Source organism: Mustela erminea, chromosome 4, assembly GCF_009829155.1.
Source record: "Mustela erminea isolate mMusErm1 chromosome 4, mMusErm1.Pri, whole genome shotgun sequence".
Lineage (NCBI taxonomy): Eukaryota > Metazoa > Chordata > Mammalia > Carnivora > Mustelidae > Mustela > Mustela erminea.
Genome location: NC_045617.1, coordinates 123202608 through 123219104, shown reverse-complemented (window position 1 = coordinate 123219104; position 16497 = coordinate 123202608). Strand labels below are relative to the sequence as shown.

Sequence of the window (16497 nt, the reverse complement as noted above, 5' to 3'; positions counted from 1 at the left end):
CATGATCCCAGGGTCCTGGGATTGAGCCCCAAATCGGGCTCTCTGCTCAGCAGGGAGCCTGCTTCCTCCTCTCTCTCTGCCTGCCTCTCTGCCTCCTTGTGATTTCTGTCTATCAAATAAATAAATAAATCTTTAAAAAAAACCTGAGAAAGGTTATTTTTGGGGTCTTTGGTAAAAATTTTTCCATATAAATTAATTTTAGCTTCTTCATTTTTGCCATTTTGGCTTCCAAAACTTTTCATAGGAATGCTCAATTTTTGGAGGGGAGCAATCTGTAATCAATGCTGAAAATGCCCACAAGAAAGCATATTTCACTTGTCCGTTCTAAGTGTCAGTTGATATTTTGATGTGGTTTTCTTGCCATCAAGGTACAGACAAATTCCTTTCTTAACCTTAAAATGACAGATAAGGGCCTCCTGACCCTGTTTAGTCTATATTTTCCTTCCCTGCCTTGTGTATAGCAAGCCACCTGGGAGTAAGAACTGGAAGTGGGCTTATGTTTATCTGTAGCTAACATGGACTTCCCTTGGCTATAGACTGCTCGCCAGTAAGCCAGTGAATACCAGAGTAGAAGAAGAGGTCAGTGAGGAATTACTGCTAATGTTGGCATTATTGGACTAAAATATGTATCCCATTTTGTGAAGAGAAGTTCTGTCTGTCCTGTGCTGTCTGAAGATCAGTACAGTTGTCCCCTGTATTTTAGCCTGTCTCTTTTGGTTACATCTGGATTGGATTTGGCACATGTGGAATCTAGAGTCCAAGGTAAGGAGTGCCTGAGAGTCCACCACAGGTCTTTGGGACTGAGAAGATGGGAGTAGGAGGCACAAGGCAAGAGGAACTGAGAAAAGTAAAGACATTCAGCACTGGTTTTTATGCTTCTGTACATTTTTGACCCTGGGGAATTTTAAAGGACTATTTCTAATATTTATCTTAGATGGATGGATTCATTCTTTCATTCAGTAAAAACACCAGGCATACTGTAGGAGAGGAGGTTAAATAGTAAATAAGGCAGAGTTCTGGGCTTCAAGACACTTTCTAATTTTAGTCTTTAATCCCACAGGGAGATGGAGATCCCAGGAGAGGTTCTTGACTGAAGCCCCAGGAAACCCCCAATGCCCAGAAGTGTGGATGGAGACAGAGCTCCCAGTGTTGATTGTGAGGAATAAATTAAAATGGCAAACCTTCATGATAACAACTCGGCTCATTTTTTTTAGATTTTATTATTAAGTTAACTCTATACCCAATATGGGGCTCGAGCTCATGACCTGGAGAAAAATCAAGAGTCTCAGGTAACCCTTGCGCATTTCTTATTTAAGGGAAGATACGGAGGGTTTGCTGAAGAAAGAAGGAGAAAGCAGCATAATGGAAACTATGTTGCAAAAGTATAAATTGCTCCCTGATCATTACCAGGATCTTGATGATTTGATAAAATAACGTGTATAAAGCAGAGCAAATATGCCCTTGTTATAAGCCAGAAATTTCAACCACAGAGAAAGAAAGGTGCATACCAAAAGGCAGCACAGGGGTGCAGAAGTCAAGACTAGTATCAGGAAAACTAGTTGGAGTCTACTAAAACTGTCTCAATGAGAGGTGATGAAAGTTTGAATTAAGACAACCACGAAAGGGCAGGCGGGATCAGAAGGGAGACAGACTTCAGGGTAGGAAGGACAGACATAAGGTTGAGGAGAGTAAGAATGACTGGAGAGAACATCACTGCCAGTGGCCTGACTCCAAGGCCTATGTCCTTTTCTGAGATATCATGTTGCCGGGTTGTAGAATGACGACCCCACTTTTAGTCCAACTCTTTCATTTTGTAGCAAAAAGAGGAAATTAAAACCCAGGAAATGGAAACTCTCGTCTATGGCAGAACTGCAAGAGTGTGGAAGAGCATGCGCAGAAGCCATGTTTCTTCCCAGATCCAAACTCCTCCCACGGGTTCACCTGAGAACTTGCAGCTAGAACCACCTGAGGGGCCTTTCCAAACACACGCAATGTATATGATTGCAGCCATCCTAAAGGGTGTGCTGTGCCATAAAGCCTTTCCAGAGCATAGGCTTATTAACGATTTTGATCTCCCCTACGCCAAACTTTGCATAAAATCCTAAGTTCCTTAATCACGATGCTTTCATCCAAAGAGAATTTTAGAATGGTTACAGAAGGAATACTCTGTCATTTTAACAATTTCGCCAACTAATAAGGTAAAAATTAAGTTTTATTTTAATTTTTTCATTATTGGTGAAGTTGGAATTTTTTTACTGTGATTTTTAATTAGTTATGGCTTCCCTGCTCTGAACTGTTTGTGTCCAAATTTCTCACACAGTACAGTAAAAAAATAAGAGTTATTGAGTGCTTTCTATGTGTTGGTTACAGTCTAAGAGCTTCCCATGTAGTAAGTCAGTTAGTCCTGACCCACCAGGAAGCAGGTGCAAATGTCTCAGTTTATGAAGGACACAGAAACAAGAAGAAATCAAGTATCTTGTCCCAGGTCATACACAGAAAGTCTGGATTCAAAGCCTGTGCAAATTAGAAAGTGACCAGTATTTCCCTAATTTATTTGTTTGCCTTTTTCCTCTATTAATACAATCATTGCATTTTTATGGTTAAATCTATCAGTCCACTCCTTTGTTTTGTTGGCCTTTTTTCTTTTCCAGTCAGCTTAGATCATCCTCTTCTTTTCAGAGATTAGAAAATACTTGGATTTTTTTCTGTATCAAATGATATTTTTGTTTCCACTGTCTTATAATGGCACCTTTCTGCTATGCTTTATTTCATAATTGCTTGTTTTTTAATGAACATTATATGTTCAGTCAGCTCTCTGAGGATACTGAAGTCTCTTTCTGGTCACTCTTTTCACTTCATTTGGCACGAATCTGTCTCTAGAGTGTTGGTGCTGTTGGCTGTCTTTCTCAGTGTGAGTTTCTGTGTAGTTTGGAACTCAGCCTCCAGGTTCATTTCCTGTTTTTTTTTTTTTTTTTCTCTCTCTGTCTCTCTTCTCTATTCCTCAGTTCTTCCTATCCAGTGACTGAGTAGTTGCCTTCCCTGGGGCACTGGGGCCCATCCAGAGTAAGGTCTTTTAGGTAGCCAGGACTCCCGCCCTGGTATGATCCCGGCATGACTCAGGGCAAGAGGAGGCTGCATTAGGTCTCTGTGCAGACTCATTTGGGTATCCAGGGACCTCCTTATCTGTCTATTTTCTTGAAGAGTGTTGGGAGTGGCCAGACAGGGCTCCTGGAGTTTTGATCAGTGAATGTGGACTCTGGTCCCTCACCTCAAGTGGGCAGTTAAATTCATTCTCATTGCTTGGCAGGTCTTGAATTCCTAGTTGACCTTGAGTGTTCTAGACTCAGAGCTCAACGGACCACAGCTTCAGCTCTGTTCATTTTTTGTGTGTACATTCCATCTCTGAGAATATCTATGGGGATGTTCTCCCCTTGTTGAACATGGGTTTTTAAAATCTTCTCCAATATTTTATCCATCATTGCTCTGCATTGGAAGCCTCTGGGCTAAATCTTCTGTTTCCCTCATGTCTTTTGTACACTCGTTAATTGTGGCTTTATTCTACACGGTGGGGGCTACTCTAACAAGTTCCTCCAAGCATATTCTGCTAACTTCCTCAAGGTTGGCTCAGGTAGGAGGTGCTATAGCAGTCACCTGAGATGGGGCTGGGGGAGGTGGGGCTCTCCCCCACCCAACTCCAGGATGCACGAATGGAGCCCTGGGATGGCAGCTTTAGGACAGGAGAAAAGTTTCTGCTTGGGGTTCCATGCTAACATTTCATTCAGGGTCTCAAGCCAGGCTGGATCCAGTACCAGGGTGTGTATGAGAGCAAGCACTGGAAGCTGAAGACAGTCCCTGGATGGACAACCGGAGGTGTCATATGTCACGGGTGTGTGTGTGATGGTAGGGTACATCAGGATATTATGTAGCTGTGCCCTTGGGGCCCAGGGAATAAATCATCCAATATTCCAGATCAACCCTGGTCTGGGTGAGCAGGGGATTTCCAGTTGTTTCCAGATGAAGGCAGGATTTACGTAGTTTTCCTTTTCCTGCTGCCCCCGTTTTGTCCGTGACAGGGAATGGGACCTAAACATAGAACCGCATCAGCCTCCTCTGCAGTATAAACAGACCCAGGCTCCTGCTCCAGTCCCTTCTTGGCTGTGAATTGAGGGGCAGTAAGGAGCAGCGTCTGCCCCACCCCGAGGCCCTGGCTGCCCTTGCCACTAGCAGTCTGCGCTCAGGACGGGTGGGGCTGAGGAGCAGACGAGGATTCGTCTGCTCAGCCCAGCACCAGACACACTGGGCTACCTGCGTGGCCAGACTGGGCAGCAGTGCAAGTTTGTCTCAGAAATCCAGTTCTTCCTGGAACTGAGTGTCACTTCAGGACAGTGGATGCCAGGAGTCAACTTGGCCCTGGAGCAACTGAAACTCTTCCAGTCCTGCCTGAGACGGCAGATCGCTCGGCTTGGGCCGTGGGCCTGAGCGGAGATTGCAGTTGCGTGAGGAGCTTCTGGAAGCCCCACCAGGGGGCGCCCTCCCCGCGTCTTGAGGTGGTGGGTATCCGCGAAGCCGCCCGGGGATCTGTGTGCGTGCGAATCAGATTTCCTTTTTCTAGAACACACACTGAACCATGCCTCCATTTTCCTAGTCTATGGATTCGACTTGACCTGCCGCCGTGGTTCAGGTTTTGCCGTGCTTTGGATGGAGCTCTTTTTTTTTTTTTTTTTTTTTAAGATTTTATTTATTTGAAAGTGTGGGAGCAGGAGAGGGGAGGAGGTCAGAGGGAGAAGTAGACTCCCTATGGAGGTGGGAGCCCAATGCAGGACTGGATGTGGGACTTGATGCGGGATTCAATGCGGGACTGGATCCCGCAACTCCAGGATCATGACCAGGGCCGAAGGCAGTCACTTAACCAACTGAGCCACCCAGGAGCTCCGGATGGAGTGATTCTAATGTACTACACTGCAGGGGTGTAGGGAGAGAAACCAGGGTGCTGTGTCTTCATTCCCACTGCACTCTGTAACCAAGGTCCTGACGATGTCCTGAAGCTCACAGGCCCCGGTGGAGGGAGGAGGACCCCATGGTGTCCACTGGTCTCAGGCAGACATTCCCACTAGCATGGAGAGTGCTAGCCACCACCAACTCTCCCCTTCTGCTCTTTCTCTGTGCTCTAGAGACCCGGGAGGGGGGTGATACAGTGCCAGGAGTACTCAGGGAAGACACTGCCTGAATGAGGAGGCTGTGGCCACATCCGAGGAAGGGAGGTGGCTCACGGGGCCTCAGGTTTGCAGGAGAGGGACTGGGGCAGAGAGTGGGGTGAGGCATGGCAGAGAGGCTGAGTAGGCAAGGCAGGGACCACCTTTCCAGCTTTAACTGCAGGAATACCTGTGTGCTCTCGCTCCTTGTAAAGCCCCACAAACTCTCCTGCCTGGATCAAAACATGGGAGTTGTACTATTAGAAGCAGTGAAGTAAGTCAGAGGGAATTTCAGGGTCACAGGCTTGTCATTCTCTGGTGCAGGCTGAGAAAATGCCAAGCTCTGCCAGGAAACGTACCATGTTCCTCCTAGTGCGGCCCCCATTGCAGGTAAGAGACCGGAGGAAGGAGGGATCTAAATGAAGAAAGGGTGAGAGACAGGGACTGCTGATCCCTCTGTGGCTCATGAGTTTTAAATAGTAGACCTCTGAGGGAAATGAAAGGCAAAAGCCCAGGACTTAGGAGAAGGGGGCACTAAGAGTGGCACTAAGTCCCCCTCGGACTGGAGGGGCAGATGGAACTGAGGGATGTGATGAGGCTGGGGACACTTGTGGGTCCTGGAGGAATGGGTCCTTGGGCTAAGACCTGGGAAGGTGGTAGAAGTGCTGGAAAGGATCGTGGGACATGAGGGAGGCTCCGGTCTGGCTTCTTTGAGCCCTGGCAGGCTGAAGCCCTTGGGAAGGAAGCACTGTGCAGGGCTGCCAGCTGGGCCGGCTCTCAAATGCCTCAGACTGGTGCCCTGGCCTCAGCCAGAGGTAAGAGGACCAGAGACTGGCCTACTAGGGAACATGCTGCAGCCCAAACCCGAAACAGCCCAAATATCCTTCCACAAGAAAAAAGAAAAATTATATCAGCTTCATGCAGTAGGATGCTTCTCAGGGATGAAGGTGAATCATCTCACAGCTCCCTGTGACAGCACAGGTGAGTCTGCATACAGCTTAGTGAGAGAAGCTGGCCATAAAAGGGCCCCTATGGTCAGGTTCCATTTATATAAAGCTCAAGTCCAGGCAAGACTATAGAAGTCAGGAGAGTGGTTACTCTTTGGGGAGGGTGGTGACTAAAAGGGGACATGAGGGAGGCCCCTGGCATCCTGGGAATGTTCTGTTCCTTAATCTCAGTGCTGGTTGCATGATGTGCTCAGTGTGTGAAAGTTCACTGTGCTGGACACTTACAATTGTGTGCTTTTCTGTATGTATCTTATCTTTCTGTAAATCATTTTTTAAAAAGATGTGTAAGTATTAGAAACGAATCTGCAGAATAGAGTGAGGGAAGTGAGAGTAGGCTTTTGTCATCTCTGGGCTTACTGTCCTCCGTGCCCTCCTCCTAGAATCTTTGCTCTTGTCTCCTCGAGAGGAGAGGTGGCGGAGCAGAATTTAAATCATGAAGGACTTTCCTTTTTGCTCACCCTTTTAATGGCTTCCTGTATTGATCTCATGCATTTTTCAGCTCCTGCAAAAACTGAAATGAACTAGATGGGTCTATGTTGTTGAGAGCTCCCAGTTTGCTTCCTCCTTCATCGAACACCAACTGGATACTTGGGTGTGAGCATCAGCACTGGTAAATCCAGCAGTGAGGCCTGTGTGCTGTTCACAGCAGCTCGGCAGACACTGTTAATCAAGTTTGAGGTCTTCTTGGTAACATCTCTACAGAGCCATCAAGTTTCATAGGTGCTGTTGCTTTAAGCAGGACTCAGCTCACCTGGAATCACCTGGATGAAGGGGACTACTTCTATGCAGTGCAGGAGGTTAAATATGGCCATAAAGCCTTTGCTCCTAGTCCCATTAAGAGGGGGGATTCCCTTGAATCTGGGTGGGTTGTATGGCTTTTTGATCAATAAAAATCAGTAAAGTTGTGTTGAGCCAGTTTCCAGACCTGGGTAACTTCCACCTCCTGTCTCTTGGAACATTCTGGGAACACCGACCTGCCATGCAAAGAGTCCAGATTCCCCAAGACCGGATGCTGGAATGGCCTTGTGCAGCAGTCCTGTGGACTACCAGTGGGGTCCAGCTGTCCCCACTAAGGAGACAGAAACTGGGAGGGGGGATGTCTTCAATGTTCTAGACCAAGCCCATCTGCATCTGACGGCAGTGATTTCAGTCAATATCCCGAGTAGAAGAGGGGTGCCTGACTGGCTTAGTCAGTAAAGCATGTGACTCTTGATCTTGGGGTTGTGAGTTCAAACCCCATGTGGGGTATAGGGCTTATTTAAAAGTAAATAAATGAGGGTGCCTGGGTGGCTCAGTGGGTTAAGCCGATGCTTTGGGCTCAGGTCATGATCTCAGGGTCCTGGGATCGAGTCCCGCATCGGGCTCTCTGCTCAGCAGGGAGCCTGCTTCCCTCTCTCTCTCTCTGCCTGCCTCTCCATCTACTTGTGATTTCTCTCTGTCAAATAAATAAATAAAATCTTTAAAAAAAAAAGTAAATAAATGAGCTATAACTCTTACACTAAAAAAAGAGAGAGAGAGAGAGAGAGAGAAAGCAAGCAGAAGAATTGCCAAACTGACAGACAAAATAAGATATGAGGCAGTGGTGGTGGTTCTAAGCCACTAGTTTTGGCATAGTTATTTCTCAGGAACAGGTCACTAGAACAGTCGTATCTTTACCTAGACCAGAGCCTTCATGCCCATGACAAGCAGCTCCTTGGCTCTGTAAGAATTCATCTCCTTAACTCACTTTGCCAAATTGTGGCTATGGTATTTACTAGCTCTCCATTCCATCTAAATTGCCAGGCTAATGGCAGGATAATTCACTGTGGAATTATTTCATATTTTGTTCTTGTTGTTTTCTTCACAGTTTCTTCACTGAGAAAGTTATGAAGCTTTTGTTCTCAATTCTGAGCTTCTTTTTGGGTATGCAGCAGGTGGGTGGTTGCTGGCATCTGGATTATGTGCTAACACCTAGGCTGACAGGGACAGAAGTGGACTGTGGGTGTGCGCTGAGCAAAGGATGAGATTCTCTGGGATCTGGAGATTTGAGGCTTTCTCCCTATGAACAGTGGACACCCAGTCCCCTAATTTGGCCCAGAGCATTCCTAGGCTGAGGGATCGTTGGAGAATGCCTAGGAAGCCTGGGCACATTATCTGCCAGTAGGAGCATCTAGGCCAGGATCGCCCAGGGAGACCCTGCTGTCAGTGACATGGACATGTAGGAGGGCCAGGACTGCAGGACCTGACAAGCCTCTGAAAGCAGAGGGAGCAACAGAAACAGTGACTGCCACAATGGACTGCATTTGTGTGCCTCCTGAAAATTCCTGTGTTGAAGTCCTCACCCCCAGTGTGATGGTATTTGGAACTGGGGCCTTTGGGAGATAATTCGGTTTGGATGAGGTCATGAAGTTGGAGCCCACCTTATAAAATTCATGCCCCCCCCCCTAAAAGATTTCATTTATTTACGTGACAGAGAGACACAGCGAGAAAGGGAACACAAGCAGGGGGAGTGAGAGAGGGAGAAGCAGGCTCCCCACGGAGCAGAGAGCCTGATGCGGGGGGCCTTAAGCAGGGCTCAATCTCCTAGAATCATGACCTGAGCCGAAAGCAGACGCTTAACGACTGAGCCACCCAGGTGTCCCAGAATTCATCCTTTATAAGAAGAGGAAGAGACCAGAGTCCCCCCACCACTGCCATGTGAGAGTACAGTAAGAAGACAGCCATCTGCAAGCCAGGAAGAGAGAGCTCACCAGACACGGAACCTGCCAGCGCCGCGCACTTGGACTTCCCAGCCTCCAGAACTGAGAGAAATGTCTGTTGTCTAAATCACCCAGACTGTAGCATTTCATTATAGCAGCCTGAGCTAACACAGCTACCACTGAGGGCCTGGGCTTGCTTTCAATTTTTCTGACACTGCCTAAGCCCCTGATATTTTGTAACCTTGTGGAGGGAGGACGGAGCCCCACTAGTGACTACAGTTGAAATTTCTTCCCAGCATGGCAGTTTGGGGCAGAGTAAATCCCATTTGATTGGGAAAAAATAAGGAATGTGTCATTTGGTATACATTTTGTAACAAAAAACTGATAAACAACATAATTCTCAAGTTACTAGAATATTTTGTGGCCTTCTCTTTTTTGCATTTATGGTGCCTCTGTCTATTGAATTCTAGGCATTTTCCTTGTCAGGTTTCTCAATGTCTCCAGGCTTGGAATTTTTTTTTTTAAGATCTTGTTTATTTATTTGACAGAGAGAGACAGAGATCACAAGTAGGCAGAGCAGCAGGCAGAGAGAGAAGGGGAAGCAGTCTCCCTGCTGAGCAGAGGGCCCAATGTGGGGCTTGATTCCAGGACCCTGGGATCATACTTGAGCCAAAGGCAGAGATTTAACCCACTGAGCCATCCAGGTGCCCCAACCATAGTTCTTTTAAAGCCCTTGCTTGTTAAAGCAATATTGGGATCACTTGTGTGTCTATTTTTACTGCCTATTTTTCTCTTGGTTTTCATTTTCTTTCTTTTGTTTACTGATTTTGATTTGATATTAAGCACTGCTTGTAAAACCTGTGGCTTGTCCAAATGATGATGTCTTCTACTACAGAGTGTTCACCTTTTTTCTGCAAGGCAGAGAGAATGGAAGCTGAGCACCTTGACCTAGTTGATGACTTAGCTATCCTAAGGCTGAATTGCAGTTATTTATTTAGTTAATGTTTAAGGCTGTAGCCCATCTTTTATTTGTTCTTGTTCCTAGGGTATAGTTCCCAAGACTTTGAACTAATAGCTGGTAAGTTCACTGCAATCCTTCCCTTGGAGGGTCCTTAACTCTAATCTGTAGTGTCCAAAACTTTGAAAGGCTGTGGAAAACATTATTCATTTTAGAGGCTTCTGCCTGCAGCCTTCAAAATTTGGTAAATGTCTTGAAGGGATACTGTAGTTTTGAGACCTCTTTTTTTTTTTTTTAAGATTTATTTTATTTATTTATTTGACAGAGATCACAAGTAGGCAGAGAGGCAGGCAGAGAGAGAGGGGAAAGTAGGATCCCCGCTGAGCAGAGAGCCCGATGCGGGGCTCGATCCCAGGGGCTCAATCCCAGGACCCTGAAATCATGACCTGAACTGAAGCCTGAGTCTTTAACCCACTGGTGCCCCGTTTTGAGACCTCTTAAGTCTCCAGTTTTGTCACCCTAATTCTATAGCATTCTGCCTGAGCCAAGCTCAGATTCTTAGCCTTTTGCCTGAGCCCAGGGTCAGCAAATGCTTCTGGAAAAAAAGCAGCTTCAGATCATAAGATCACTTTCTTATGTTCTCCCTTTAGAATTTTAGCTAAATTAGCTCCATGGTATGAGTTGCTTCCTCAGATCTCCAATGATTATAAACATTGATTCATCTGTTTTTTCTAGTTATTATTATTATTATTATTATTATTTTGAGTAAAATCTACACCAAACATGGGGCTTGAACTCATGACCTGGAGATCAAGAGTCATACACTCTACTGATTGAACCAGCCAGGCACCCCTCTAGTTGTTTTTTGTGGCCACTTAAGTTTGCCACAAATTACTCTAGTCTACCCAAACTGGAAGTCTTTTTGTTTAGGTTTTTAACAATCTTTTGAAGAAACATTCTGTTTTAAAATTTATTTTTAAAATTATTTATTTTATTGAGCTATAGCTGACATATAACATTACATTAGTTTTAAGGTCTTTTTAAAATTTTTATTTACCTATATTTATTTTTTTTAAAAGACTATTTAAGAAAAAGAGAGAGAGCCTTTTTAAAGATTTTATTTATCTGAGAAAAAGAGAGAGAGCATGAGTGGAGAGGAGGGTCAGAGGGGAGAAGCAGAACCCCACCCTGAACAGGAAGCCTGACACAGGGCTCAGTCTCAGAACCCCGAGATCAGGGATGCCTGGGTGGCTCGGTTGGTTGGACGACTGCTTTCGGCTCAGGTCATGATCCCCGAGTCCTGGGATCGAGTCCCGCATCAGGATCCCAGCTCCATGGGGAGTCTTCTTCTCCCTCTGACCTTCTCCTCGCTCATGCTCTCTCTCACTGCCTCTCTTTCAAATAAATAAATAAAATCTTAAAAAAAAAAAAACAAAAAAAGACAAACCCCGAGATCACAGCCTGAGCCAGAGGCAAATGCTTAACTGACTGAGCCACCCAGGAACCCCTTAAGAAGTCTTTTTAATAGATACTATATTTATGTCACTCAAAATGAAAATTATATCAACAGGTACACCTTATGCCAAGACCCTTGACTTCAGGGAATGAATGACTTATGAAGGACACCTGGACCCTGTCCTTCTCTGACCAGTTCCTGGATGCCTAAGAGGAAACATACACCAGATCACAGTTGTCAGTAAAAATACCACACCCAAGCAAAGATGAGACTCATGCTTTTTCCTTTCCAAGTCTCCCAGACCTTCTTCCCTCTCTCTCTCCATATATATATATGTAATATATATATATATATATATCTTCAGTAAGCTCTGCTTTCACCTCTTGCTGGCTCCCATTAGATTTCCATCCTTCTTGATGCCTAAGAACCTACTTGGTTAGTCCTGCAGGAACCCTCTAACTCAGACCTGGACTGCTGGCATCACCTTCATCCATTTAGGACTGGAATTTATTTATTTATTTATTTTTTTATTTTTTAAGATTTTATTTATTTATCAGAGAGAGAGGGTGAGAGAGCAAGCACAGGCAGACAGAATGGCAGGGAGAGGCAGAGGGAGAAGCAGGCTCCTTGCAGAGCAAGGAGCCCGATGCGGGACTCGATCCCAGGACGCTGGGATCATGACCTGAGCTGAAGGCAGCTGCTTAACCAACTGAGCCACCCAGGCGTCCCTAGGACTGGAATTTAAAACATCAGTCTGGAATGTCCTGATCAACACTGGTGAGGTAAGCTGTATGGTAAAATCCCCCACCTTCCCTTAAGAGAAGGTAACTTTGCTTGAAACAATCCAGTCTTTTGACTTCCTGTCCCACTCTCTTGCCTATAAAAACTTCCATCTTGTATAAAATCATACATATATATATGTGTGTGTGTGTGTATTTATTTATTTCACAATTATGGGGATCTAGAAGTCTCAATTTGCTCTGCTGTCTACAGCTGGAGAACCAGAAAAGCTGGTGATGTGATTCAGTGTGAGTTGAGTCTGAAGGCACCAGAACCAGGAATGTGACTGCTAAGGGTAGGAAGAGACAGATATTCCAGCTAAAGCAAAGAGCTTCCTTCTCCTTTTTGTTCCATTCAGGCCCTCACAGATTGGATGATGCCCACCCACAATGGGGAGGGCAGTCTACTTCACTAATTCCACTGATTCTAATGCTAATCTCTCCCAGAACCACTCTTGCAGAAAGACTCACCCAAAAATAATGTTTTAACAGTTATCTGGACATCTCTTACCCAGTCAAACTGACTTATCAAATAGACCATCACAAGGAGTAATAGCTAAGTTATAAAAACCCCATCGAGTGAAGGACTCAGGTGAGAATTCCTCCGTCAGCCTCTCTTGCTGATACATGAGACCTAGGGTCCTACTTAGGTGTAATTATTACTGCCTCACAATTAACAACTATTTTGAAAACTTATCTTACATTCAAGATAGCATTTTCATTTTGGTCTGATTTTCAACATCTTTGGGATAATTGCTAAGTCCAGGAGGAACAAGATGGCTAAGGTCACACCAGGGAACAGGAGAAATGCTGGAGGCATGGGACTGCTGATGAAGCCACATGCCAATGACTAGGGTACCTGGTGTCAGCACCCTATCCTCTGTCATCCTGGGAGAGTGGCATTACTCAGCAAGTTTCCGTCAGAGGAATCTCTTCAAAGTGATGTTCCAGGCTGCAAACAGATTGTTTCCTTCTTTGTGCAGTACAAGTGGGTGGCCTTCAATTCAGCTCAAAGGACGCAGATAAAATATGGCTCCTCTTCATGAAAGTTACATAAAATTAAATGAGGTAGCTAAAATCCTCCTCCAAGAGCTAGAGGTAGTGATTGCTTTGCTCTTTTTTTTTTTTTTTAAGATTTTTTATTTATTTATCGGGGGGGGGCGGTGGTGGAGATAGCGAGCACAGGCAGACACAGTGGCAGCAGAGGCAGAGGGAGAAGCAGGCTCCCTGCTGAGCAAGGAGCCCGATGTGGGACTCCATCCCAGGACGCTGGGATCATGATCTGAGCCAAAGGCAGCTGCTTAACCAACTGAGCCACCCAGGCGTCCCGATTGCTTTGCTCTTGAAGAAACTAAAATAACATTGGAAATGTGGAGGATAAATGTACCATTTTTACCATCCTGGCTGGCAGGTGACAAATAGCTTCATTAACATGATCTGTTTGGTCCCAGAAACCAGCAGTCAACGAAAGCCACTATGAGAATCAGCTAAAAGAAGTCTGTGAGGTGAGAAAGGAGGCCACTGAGAAAGGAAATATCTCAGCCTGTGACCGTTGCTGAGACCATTCCACAGTATGTGGAAAAGACAGCTTAATAAAAAGACTGTTGGATGGGTAGCAGTAGGCCTTTATAGCTCAGTTCAGTCTATCTTAGGATAGGAGCAGCTTTTCTCAGCACAGAATAAAAATAGGAAAATAAAATGCCCCCTCCAAACCAGAGAGTTTAAGCAATTTATATCAGCTTTTGTGGCAGTGACCAGTACTGTATAATTATCACTCACTTATTTGTTCTGTGGAATTCATTCATTGCTTTGTTCATGGTAAAAAAAAATGTCAAGGGGCGCCTGGGTGGCTCAGTGGGTTAAGCCGCTGCCTTCGGCTCAGGTCATGATCTCAGGGTCCTGGGATCGAGTCCCACATCGGGCTCTCTGCTTAGCGGGGAGCCTGCTTCCTCCTCCTCTCTCTCTCTCTGCCTGCCTCTCTGCCTACTTGTGATATCTCTCTGTCAAATAAATAAAATCTTTAAAAAAAAAATGTCAAGATGCATACCTCTTTGATGAATATGCAGGCTAATGAATATCATACACTGTTAAAAAACAAAATTCAACTCAGTAAATTTGAGATTTTATTGGCTTTATCTGATGATTGATGAATTGTGCTAGCATCCCATCCAGAAGATGAAAAAGGGCACCAAGGAGCTGTATAAAATGAAAGATGTTTATAGGCAGATAGGAGCCAGAACCAGGAGGTAGAAAGTGGATTGGTTATGGCAAGGTCACTTTCCTTTAGGGGATGGCAAACTATGAGACAGATTCCCAACTACTGCTAATTAGGTGATTTCTGATTGATTTAAGATTCTATTTCTGGGAAGGGCTGAAACTATAACTAAATTAGGTCTTGGTTTGGTGATTTGGGGCTTAGCATAAGCAAATCTGTTTTGGGCCTGTTGTCTTGTTTTTAATCACACACACACACACACACACACACACACACACACACACAGTCACACTCACAGACACATACACACCCGAGGAAGTTCTGGGAGAAAAATGGAGAAAGTAAGAGAATGTATCCTGAAGGCTTATAGGTTAAATTTATGTAAATATATTGTTAGTGTTGCCAAAATCTGGGTAATCTAGTAAAATCAGAAAAACGAAAGGCAGAGCAGAGAATTGATAAACAAGAAATTGTAAAACTTCAGGAATGCATATCAAAAGGCATTGGAATTTGTATTCCTGGATTAATCTGCTCTCCCTTGGCCTCCAACCTTTATGAAATCATGCAGATAGAGACAGCCCAGCAAGGCCATACAAGGAAATGACATCAGTGTAGGTGGATAAGGGACTGGAATAATGCAGCATAATTCTGACATGAGCCTTCTGGAGTTAGTATCAGACTCCCAGGTTAAGGGTACAGTCTCCAATAAGACTGCCCTCACTTCAGATGTCAGCCACAAGTTTGGGGTCCCCATTTGCTCCTCTGACCAACTGGATTTAAATCTGGAGGATTCCCTTCACCCCTTTCAGGTTTGATAATTTGTTAGAATGACTCACAGAACTCAGGAAAATGGCATACTCAGAATCACAGTTTATTATAAAGGATACAAATAAAGAGTATAACTTGAACTCCAGGGGTTCAGCATTTGAGGTGCATCGAATTGAACATAACCCAAGGAAGTGTTGAAAACAAAAAACTTTTGGGTGCCTGGATGGCTCAGTTGGTTAAGTGTCTGCATTCAACTCAGGTCCTGATCTCAGGAAGCCTGCTTCTCCCTCTGCCTGTCACTCCCCCGGCTTGTGTGCTCTCTCTCTCTGACAAATGAATAAATAAAATCTTTTAAAAAAGGCAGGGTGGGAGGGGAGCCTGAGTGGGTCAGTGGGTTAAGCCTCTGCCTTTGCTCAGATCATGATCTCAGGGTCCTGGGATTGAGCCCTCATTGGGCTCTCTGCTTGGCAGGGAGCCTGCTCCCCCCTCTGCCCTGCCTACCTCTCTGCCTACTTGTGATCTCAGTCTGTCAAATAAATAAATAAAATCTTTTTTTTAAAAAAAAAAGATTTTATTTATTCATTTATTTGAGGGAGAGAGAGCACAAGCAAGCAGAGAGAGAGAGGAGAAAGCAAGTTCCCCACTGAGCAGAGAGCCCGATGTGGGGCTTGATCCCAGGACCCTGAGATCATGACCTGAGCCGAAGGCAGAGACTTTAACCCGCTGAGCCACCCAGGCGCCCAATAAATAAAATCTTAATAAGAAAAAGAAAAAAGAAAGCAAAGAACTTTTTAAAATTTTATTTTATTATTTCTTAAAGATTTTATTTATTTATTTGAGAGAGAGACAGTGAGAGAGAGCATGAGCAAGGAGAAGGTCAGAGGGAGAAGCAGACTCCCCAAGGAGCTGGGAGCCAGATGTGGGTCTTGATTGTGGTACTCCAGGATCATGACCTGAGCCAAAGGCAGTTGCTTAACCAACTGAGCCACCCAGGTGCCCTGCAAAGAACTTTTTATTATTTGCTACAAAGTAAGGAAACTGAGAGTTCTCAAAGCACTATGTCCTTGTGGGGTTAGTATAGGCAACTTTTATTCAGCATATTAGAGGGCAGGGAGCTTGCATATACATTTTTGGGGAGAAAGAATTTCCTCTGCCCTTTATGGTTTTTCTAGATAGACTAAGAATTAAATTGAAGTGAGACTGATTAACAAGAGAAAGTCAAATTTAATAGGTGTACCGATGGAGATTCCACACAGACATGGAAATTCCAAAGACAATGAGGCAACATGAAGGAGAGGAATAGTGTCTGAGGATACAAAGGGGAGGAAGGCCATTAGCAGGAAGGTGAAGAGATGTTTGCAAAAATAAGATTGCCCTATTATGTAGATAAATTTCTAAGGTAAAAAGGAATCTCTGTTAATAGCTCTCTTTGATGAAAAGTCAG

General features: G+C 44.8%; 1 long non-coding RNA gene across 1 annotated transcript; it reads left to right on the top strand.

Moving 5' to 3' along the window:
- Nucleotides 1-4083: 4083 nt before the first annotated feature.
- LOC116587558 lies at nucleotides 4084-11645 on the top strand. Its single transcript, XR_004284519.1, has 3 exons — nucleotides 4084-4550; nucleotides 8046-8112; nucleotides 11406-11645. It is a non-coding gene; the product is annotated as an uncharacterized LOC116587558 (long non-coding RNA).
- Nucleotides 11646-16497: the final 4852 nt, after the last annotated feature.